Below are 10,317 nucleotides of genomic sequence, written 5' to 3'. Positions count from 1 at the left end.
GAATGTGATTCATTGATCAGTTTACTAAGAGTGAGTACGTGACAGGAATCTGATTCATTAATCTATCACTAACAGTGAGTATGTAAGGAGAATGTGATTCATGGATCTGTACACTAACAATGAGTGTTTAAGGAGACTTTGATTGATTAATCTGTACACTGGTAGCGAATGTGTAAGGAGAATGTGAATCATTAATCTGTACACTGGCAGTGATTGTGCAAGGAAAATGTGATTCGTTAATCTGTACACCAACAGTTAGTGTGTAAGGCGAATGTGAATCATTATTCTGTATCATGGCAGTGAGTGTGTGCAGAGAATCTGATTCATTAATCTGTACACTAACAGTGAGTGTGTAAGGAGAATGCGATTCATTAATCTGTACACTAACAGTTAGCAGGTAAGGCGAATGTGAATCATTATTTTGTACCATGGCAGTGAGTGTGTGCAGAGAATCTGATTCATTAATCTGTACACTAACAGTGAGTGTGTAAGGAGAATGTGACTCATTTATCTGTACACTAACAGTGAGTGTGTAAGGAGAATGCGATTCATTAATCTGTACACTAACTGAGTGTCTAAGGAGAATGTCATTCATTAATCTGTACACTAACAGTGAGTGTGTATGGAGGATGTGATTCATTATTTTATGCACTGGCAGTGAGTGTGCAAGGAGAATGTGATTGATTAACGTGTACACTATCAGTGAGTGTGTAAAGAGAATGTGATTTATCTCATTTCCAAGGTCTTATGATGTTCTCTTATTTAGTTGACATTTGTCTAAAAGGCTTGAAAAATTGACATTTATATAACACCTTTGCTGACCTCAGTATATCCCAACATGCTTCCCCACCATTGAAGGTTACATGTTGTCTCTGTTGTAGTGTCGGAAATCCTGCCAGCAAATTGTGCACTGCAAACTCCCACAACTCTAATGTGATAATGAATAGACGATCACTTATTGTGATGTGGGTTCGGGGTTAAATGTTGGCCAGGACACTAGGGAGAACTCCTTTGTTCTTCCAATGGTACCTTGGGTCCTTTACATCCACCTGAGAGACTGGATGGGGCCTCAGCTTAATGTCTCATCCAAAAGATGGACAAGTCGTTGAATGGGATTTCGTGGTTGTTGTAAAATTTGTTCTACTGACTGTTCAACGAGTCCCTCTTGCTCCCCATGACTCTTTTCAAAAAAGAGCAGGGGCATTCTCCCTGGTGTCTTGGCCAAGTGTTTGACCACAACCAAAAGAATAACAACAATGGTATTTATTTAGCACCTTTAAAATAATAAAAGATCTCAAGATGCTTCACAGCAGCAAACTATGACACTGAACCACATAACAAGATATTGGCCTGAATTTTCATGCAAGAGGTAGGAAGCAGGGGTCAGGAAAATTCCCTGTTCAGCCCACCCCAACCTCTCCAATGCCCCATCCATGCTAACCCGTGCCCCCATGCCAGGCTATGACACCCCACCACACCCATGGCCCCTCATGCCCCCTATACCAAAGTAAGGCCCCCCATCCACTCCCCATGGCCCCTCATGTCCCCATACCAAGCTTTGGCACTTTCATGCCCATTGACCCACTATAAAATGTATAGACCCAATGAACCCTATAATGACAATTGGGTGTGTAAAAAAAAAAGCTTTGAAAAAGTCAGTCTTTCATTCATTGCTTTCCACAATGTTAAAAAAAAGTCATTTCAGTACAAAGCAATAAAAGTGTCAATCATCCAGACACTTTAATGTGTCAGTAACAGAAACCACAAACCATTAAACCACTTAACCTTGTATAAATAAACCTTTTTGGGCCTGTATCCTTTGGAGTTTAGAAGAATGAGAGGTGACCTTATTGAAACATACAAGGCAGAATTTTATGTTCTGTAGGCGGGTGCACGCCCGACCCAATCGGGCGTAAAATAGCGTGTGATGACATTGGGCAAGCATCCTGATGTCATCGCACACTCATGCCACATTTTGGTCGGCGGGCACGCGCGAGAGTCGCCAGCGCGCCCAACAATTAAGATCCACCTAAGTTCCACCCATTTTTCCCTGCCCATCATGGTTAGCAGGCAAATAGAATTGGCCAGGCAGCCTTTGCATTTTTTAGGACACCTCACCCACAGGCGGGATGAGGTTCCCAACAGTAATTTTAAAGAAATTTTAAAAATTTTAAACATCATTTTTAACATGTCCCTTTTCATGTGACTAAGTTACATGTTTCTATCATTTCTGAAATCTCTTATTTTTGTGTGTACAGTTCTCCATCTCCCTGCGGCAGCTCAGTGGCCTCAGGGAGCTCTCAGCTCACGCTTCCCCGCGCATGTACAGACCTCAGCACTTGCCCTCCTCCTGCCCTCAACCCTGCAGCGCTGAGCACCTCAGCGCACCTTTCACGCTGGCCGGCTGTGGAGGGGGTGGGGGGCCGATCTCTGGCGGTGGACCGTTCCCTGGCTGCTCCTGGGTCCACCCGATGACTGGAAAATCCTGCCCATAAAATCCTGAGGGGACCTGACAGGGGTAGATGCTGAAAGGAGGTTTCCCCTTCTGGGAAAAACTAGAACAAGGAGACACAGTTTAAAAATAGGGGGTCCCCCATTTAAGAAGATGAGGAGAAATGTTTTCCCTCAGAGGCTCATGTCTTTCTGGAGTTCCCCTCCCGAGAGAATAGTGGAGGCAGGATCATTGAACCTTTTTAAGGCTGGGTTAAATAGATTCTAGATTGACAAGGGAGTTAAAGGGTATAATGGGTAGGAAGCAAAGTAGAGTTGAGGCCACAATGAGATCAGCCATGATTTTATTGAATGGCAGAGCAGGCTTGAGGGGCCGAATGGTCTACTCCAGCCATTGTATGTTCATATCTATTGTGAAATTGAATGCAGAGAACAGGGAGCAAGAGCTGTCAATCAAGCAATGTTTTCTCTCAGGTGCAGCTGTTTCAACAATAGTAATGGATGTCTGGGCTCTCAACCAAGCCTCATTATGTACATATATAAAAATAAAAACAAAAAACTGCGGATGCTGGAAATCCAAAACAAAAACAGAATTACCTGGAAAAACTCAGCAGGTCCGGCAGCATCGGCGGAGAAGAAAAGAGTTGACCTTTCGAGTCCTCATGACCCTTCGACAGAACTAGGTGAATCCCAGGAAGGGTTGAAATATAAGCTGGTTTAAGGTGGGGGGGCGGTTAGGGTTAGGGTTAGGGTTAGGGTCTCTGGTGATAGACTATCCACTGATATCCATTACAAGCCTACTGACTCCCACAGCCACCTCGACTACAGCTCCTCACACCCCGCTTCCTGTAAGGGCTCCATCCCATTCTCTCAGTTCCTTCGCCTCCGTCACATCTGTTCCGATGATGCTACCTTCAAAAACAGTTCCTCTGACATGTCCTCCTTCTTCCTTAACCGAGGTTTTCCACCCACGGTCGTTGACAGGGGCCTCAACCATGTCCGGCCCATCTCCCGCGCATCCGCCCTCACGCCTTCTCCTCCCTCCCAGAAACATGATAGGGTCCCCCTTGTCCTCACTTATCACCCCACCAGCCTCCTCATTCAAAGGATCGTCCTCCGCCATTTCCGCCAATTCCAGCATGATGCCACTACCAAACACATCTTCCCTTCACCCCCACTGTTGGCATTCCGTAGGGATTGTTCCCTCCGGGAAACCCTGGTCCACTCCTCCATCACCCCCTACTCCCCAACCCCCACCTATGGCACCACCCCATGCCCACGCAAAAGATGTAACACCTGCCCCTTCACTTCCTCTCTCCTCACCGTCCAAGGGCCCAAACACTCCTTTCAAGTGAAGCAACATTTCACTTGCATTTCCCCCAACTTAGTCTACTGCATTCGTTGCTCCCAATGTGGTCTCCTCTACATTGGAGAGACCAATAAACTGGGCGACCGCTTTGCAGAACACCTGCGGTCTGTCCGCAAGAATGACCCAAACCTCCCTGTCGCTTGCCATTTCAACACTCCACCCTGCTTTCTTGCCCACATGTCTGTCCTTGGCTTGCTGCATTGTTCCAGTGAAGCCCAACGCAAACTGGAGGAACAACACCTCATCTTCCGACTAGGCACTTTACAGCCTTCCGGACTGAATATTGAATTCAACTACTTTAAGTCTTGACCTCCCTCCTCCATCCCCACCCCCCTTCTGTTTCTTCCCCCTTCCTTTTGTTTTTTTCCAATAAATTATATAGATTTTTCTTTTTCCCTCCTCCTATTTCCATTATTTTTAAATATTTTTAAATCTTTTATGCTCCCCCCACCCCCACTAGAGCTATACCTTGAGTGCCCTACCATTCATTCTTAATTAGCACATTCGTTTAGATAATATCACCAACTTCGACACCTATGTGTTCTTTTGTTCTGCCGTCTGTGACATCTTTTGATGATCTGCTTCTATCACTGCTTTTGCCTACAACCACAACCCCCCTCCACTTCTCTCCCTCTCCGGGCCACCCAAACCACCCCCCCCCACCCCCCCCCACCACCCCCCCCACCCCCCACCCCCCCCACACGTTAAACCAGCTTATATTTCAACCCTTCCTGGGATTCACCTAGTTCTGTCGAAGGGTCATGAGGACTCAAAACGTCAACTCTTTTCTTCTCCGCCGATGCTGCCAGACCTGCTGAGTTTTTCCAGGTAATTCTGTTTTTGTTCCTCATTATGTACACTTGGCTGCGAGCCCAGGCATCCATTAGTCTTGCTGTAACGGCATGATAGAAGACATAGGAGAGAAACTACAGAAAGCTACAATTTTAGCGCTAAGGCAGAGGGGAACGTTTGAGGAAGTTTAGCCCTGAGGGTTAGTGGAGGGAGGTGCCAGAGGCAGCTGATCGGATGAAGTCAATCTTGATGATAAAGAAATCCTTGATCTCATCAAAACTATTGTTGGAAGTGAGGGTGAAGGAGACGGGTGAGCGGTTTAAGGGGACAGTTTGCTGTAGAGGAAAGAAGCTGGGGGCTCTTTTTGCACTCTAGGATAATCCTGGAATCATGAGCCATTCTAACAGATGGGAGTGGTACCCCATTGTGATTTATGTGAGCCAGCCAGATCTGATGGTGATGTTTAAACCAGTGGTCTGCCATAGATGTCCAAGTCTGCACCACTTGAGTTAAGGGACCACAGAAGAAAGCTGCACTAAGGTGAAAGAGAACAAAATGGTTTTAATGGGGGCGAGTGCATCGGAGGTGGAGGTGAGGGTGTGGCTGAGCAGCTCAGTAGCTGCAGAAATGTTGGGGTGAACAGAGTGCCAGAGGCTAGACATAGTTTATCTGCTCATTTATTTCATTGCTTCTTATGGGAGCTTGCTGCGCACAATTTCGTTTTCACATTTCCTACATTATATCAGCATCTGCACTTCATAAAGGACATCATTGACTGCAAATCAGCTTGAAACATCCTGAGGTAGTGAAACTCACTATATAAATGCAAACTCTTTTCTTTCTCTATATCACTGACACAGACTCCAAATAAAATCATTGCGTTCAAACAGACAGTTACAGTCATTTTCATGCCAAGTGCTGCACGTAATAGTGCTATCGAGCTTTTTGCACTCTGTACTTTGGACTTCTCTCACAGCACTTGTAATCATTCACAGCAATTTAAATAAGAAAAGCACAAAGCACAAACTGTAAGAACTGATGCAAATAGTTGCTGAGACTCTGAGGCAGAACATTAGTAATTTTTTTGTCGTACAGACTGATTTTCAACAGCCTACTCTTCCATTAAACACATTTTCATGCCTCAAACATCAATTTTCCTCAATCTGTCTTAGATCATCTTCATATCTACTGTAAAATGAGTACTTTTTGGACACTCATGAATATGCAAATGTGTTAATTGGGAAATAGATCTTTTACTTTTTCCCTCCGACAGGACAGACATTTGAACTGACTCCCTCCATTTCAGATCCACTTGCCTGACATACTTTAATGTACCGTTGCTGAAGATCCCCAATAACTTGGAGAGGCTTCAAGTGACTGTGTAGCCATTGTTCACACACATGCTATATAACACATAGGTCGCCAATCTCAGCAGCAACAACTTGCATTTATATAACAGCTTTAAGGTGGTAAAGCTTTCCAGGGTGCTTAACGAGGGTGTTATCAAATGAAACTTGAATTTGAGACCCATAAGGAGCTATTAGGTCAGGTGATCACAAACTTTGTTGAAGAAGCAGGCTTCAAGGTGTGTCTAAAATAATAATATAAAAACAAAAAACTGCGGATGCTGGAAATCCAAAACAAAAACAGAATTACCTGGAAAACTCAGCAGGTCTGGCAGCATCGGCGGAGAAGAAAAGAGTTGACGTTTTGAGTCCTCATGACCCTTCGACAGAACTAGTTCTGTCAAAGGGTCATGAGGACTCGAAGCGTCAACTCTTTTCTTCTCCGCCGATGCTGCCAGACCTGCTGAGTTTTTTCAGGTAATTCTGTTTTTGTCAAGGGGTGCCTTATAGGAAGAGAAAGGTAGAGAGGCTAAGAGGTTGAGCAGGCGATTCCATAGCTTAGGGCTTTGGTGGCTGAAGGATGATGAAAATCAGGGATAGAGAAGATACTTGAATTGGAGGAGGGCAGAGCAGAGATATCAGAGGGTCGCAGGAGGGGTTACAGATATAGGGAGAAGTACCTGAGTTAATCTTGGGACTGTGCAGTTCACTATGGGAGGGAAATAATTTAGAATAATATCTGAATCTCAATCCATTATCTCCTACAAAGAAAGAAAAATGAATGGATTTGCTTTAACACGGCGGGCGGAATTTTCCTACAATGAGACTGTGTGGTGGCAGGCGGTTTCAGCAGCCCCCCTGCACCCCCTCTCGCAGCGCGCACCCACCCCCCCCCCCCCCCCCCCCCCACCCCACCCCCTCCCCCCCCCCCGGCAAAAACCCCCCCAGCTGTTCGCAATGGTGGCAATTCGCACCCGATTCTGTGTTGGAGCCTCAATAATTATGCAGAGGTGTGTATCAGCCTGGCGGGTCAGGAGAAGACTCATCCGCCTGCCATCAGCTGGTGTGTTCAAAGGTCCGGACACCACATTTAAACACCAGTCCAACACACAACCTCACTCTCTCCAGCCCACCAGAGATGTCTGGCAGCCAGATGAGGAAAGCCAAGAGCCTGAACAGGAAGGCAGCACCTCGCTTCACCCACCAGGCTCCCCAGGCCTTGATCAGAGGAGTGCAGATGCACAGGCAAGTGCTCTATCCCAGGGATGGCTGCAGGAAGCAGAGTAACCTCCCCTCTCCGGCCTCTGCAATCCTTTGTGTTATTTTTGAGACGCAGCAACTGATGTGTAGCCACTGAGTTCTGAGTAACCCTTTAACAATGCTAATGAAGCCAATGGCTTTCAACGTAAGGAGGTCTTCCTCCTTTCTTTCTAAGCAGACTCCTGCTCACTCCTGTGGCAACAAGATGTTAGAGGGTGACTCCAGAAAGACCCCCTCGTGTTCGCCCTTCCCCCAACTGTCATTCCACAGCCCTCCCTCCCCATTGCCCCCGTCGTGTTCATCGACCCCACCCTCGCCTCCTAGCCCATCCCCGGTTGAAGTGCTAATCTCTGAAACAAAGAACAAAGAACAAAGAAAAGTACAGCAGGAACAGGCCATTTGGCCCTCCAAGCCTGCGCCGATCATATTGTCCGTCAACTAAAATATTTTGCACTTCCGGGGTCCGTATCCCTCTGTTCCCATCCTATTCATGTATTTGTCAAGCTGCCTCTTAAACACCACTATCGTAACTGCTTCCACAACCTCCTCTGGCAGCGAATTCCAGACACTCACTAGCCTCTGCGTAAAAAACTTGCCCCACACATCTCCTTTATAGTTTTCTCCTCTCACCTTAAATCTATGTCCCCTAGTAATTGACTCTTCCACCCTGCGATAAAGCTTCTGACTACTCTCTCCATGCCACTCATAATTTTGTAAACCTCTATCAAGTCTCCCCTCAATCTCCGTCACTCTAGTGAGAACAATCCGTCTTTCTCCAACCTCTCCTCATAGCTAATAACCTCCAGACCAGGCAGCATCCTGGTAAACCTCCTCTGGACCCTCTCCAGTGGCTCCATATCCTTCTGGTAATGTGGTGACCAGAACTAAACGCAATATTCCAAGTGTGGCCTAACCAAGGTTCTATACAGCTGCAGCATGACTTCCCAGCTTTTGTACTCAATACCCCTGCCGATGAAGGCAAGCATGCCATATGCCTTCCTGACTACCTTATCCACCTGTGTTGCCACTTTCAGTGATCTGTGGACCTGTACACCCAGATCCCTCTGCCCGTCGATGCATTTAAAGGTTCTGCCATTTACTGTGTAATTCCTGCCTGTATTAGACCTTCCAAAATGCATTATCTTGCATTTGTCCAGATTAAACTCCATCTGCCATTTCTCCGCCCAAGTCTCTAACCGATCTATATCCCGTTGTATCCTTTGACAATCCTCTTCACTATCTGCAACTCCTCCAACCTTAGTGTCGTCTGCAAACTTACTAATTAGCCCAGTTACATTTTCCTCCAAATCATTTATGTATTCTACAAACAGCAAAGGTCCCAGCACTGATCCCTGCGAAACTCCACTAGAAAGTGGAGGCCTGCATGAGTGCCACAGCACAGCGGTGCTCCTCGGGACAATGAAAGCAAAGAGCAGGAGCAGTCTAACCCTATAACCTCAACAGAATCACAACAAGACCAGTGAAGAGCTACGGCAGGTATGTTCCACTCACCTCCAAGTTACCAGTGAACTAAGGTCCGACTTGTGCAAGCTGTCCCTTTTCCAAATGGATTTGAGGCCGATGTAATTTCCAGCTGGCGTGATGGAAGATTGGAAGGCATGGCAAGATTCCAGTGAGAAGCTGTTTTAATGAGCATTCATGATATGCTAATAAAGGCAAATAGCATAAGAGCTGCTAGTTAGTGGGATAACTGACCTGCTATGAACATACCATCAGGAGAATTGCCACCTGTTTTTACAATGATGGATTTGGACTTCTTGCCTGCCAATGGATTCTCCACTCTCACCCGCCACAGGCAGGATGGGAAAATTGCAGCCAATGTCTTTCATATCCCTTCACAGCCAATTCTAAACCTGTACAATATTAAATCCTTGTTCACAAAGAAGTGTAAGGATAAGCCCAGAAATTATGAGCCAGTCCGTTTAACCTTTATGGCGAGAAAGCTTTGAGGAGCAATAATCTGGGACAAAATTAACAAACAGGGAATAATTAAGGAAAGACAGGAATGATGCTGTTAAACCTGCTGAGTTTTCCCGGCATTTTCTGTTTTTGTTTCAGGAACACTGCAGCTCGCTACAGCCTTAAATGGAACAACAACCTGCATTTATACAATGCCTACAATATCATAAAACAGCTTAAGGTGCTTCACAGGAGCACTATCAAAATAAATTTAGCACATCTCACAGAAGGAGATTTTTGGATGGTTGGTCAAAACCTTTGTCAAAGGGATAGATAAGGGAAGAAAATCAGAAAGATTTAGGAAGGGATTCCAGAGCTTTAAGGCCGAGGCCGCTGAATGCAGGGCCACCAATGGTGGAACAATTAAAATGGAGGATGTGCAAGAGGCTAGAATTGGAGGAATGTAGAGGTCTTGGAGGGTTGTAGGGGCTGGAGGAGGTTCTAGAGAGAAGGAGGATTTTAGGGGCTTGAGGAGGTTACAGAGGTGAGGAGGGTTTAGGGGCTGGGGGAGGTTCCAGAGAGAGGGAGGGTTGTAGGGGCTAGAGGAGGTTACAGAGAGAGGGAGCGTCGTAGGGGCTGGAGGAGGTTCTAGAGAAAGGGAGCGTTTTAGGGGCTGGGGGAGGTTACAGAGGTGAGGAGGGTTTAGGGGCTGAGGGAGGTTACAGAGAGAGAGCTATAGGGGCTGGAGGAGGTTACAAAGGGAGGGAGATTATTGCTTGTGTCTGCGCTTCACTGTGTTAACAACTTCATCTCAAGCCTCATGGAGTCATAATCACGGTTTGAGGGTCTAATTGAAATCTCTGTATTGGTGATGTGGCTTTCTTGCTATGACGCTATCCCTGGCCCTTTCTGAATTGTAAGGGGTTTGAATTGTATTGTGCAAACAGATGGCAATTCAGAGATGGAGTTAGCACTGGAAGTGTTTTTCATCTCATTGCAAGTTTCCTCTTACTGAAGGAGTGGGATTCAGCCCAACATAATATCACTCACATCTAGAACGACACTGTAACTAGTGTGGAGACCAACATCAGCAAAACCCAAACACTCTGAATCAAACATCTCTGTCCAGTCTACATGTAGTACAGAAATGATAATGAGGCATCTCTGAGGTCCCTTAAC

Source organism: Carcharodon carcharias, chromosome 5 (assembly GCF_017639515.1).
Source record: "Carcharodon carcharias isolate sCarCar2 chromosome 5, sCarCar2.pri, whole genome shotgun sequence".
Taxonomy (NCBI): Eukaryota; Metazoa; Chordata; class Chondrichthyes; order Lamniformes; family Lamnidae; genus Carcharodon; species Carcharodon carcharias.
Note: the sequence above shows the minus strand (reverse complement) of the source record.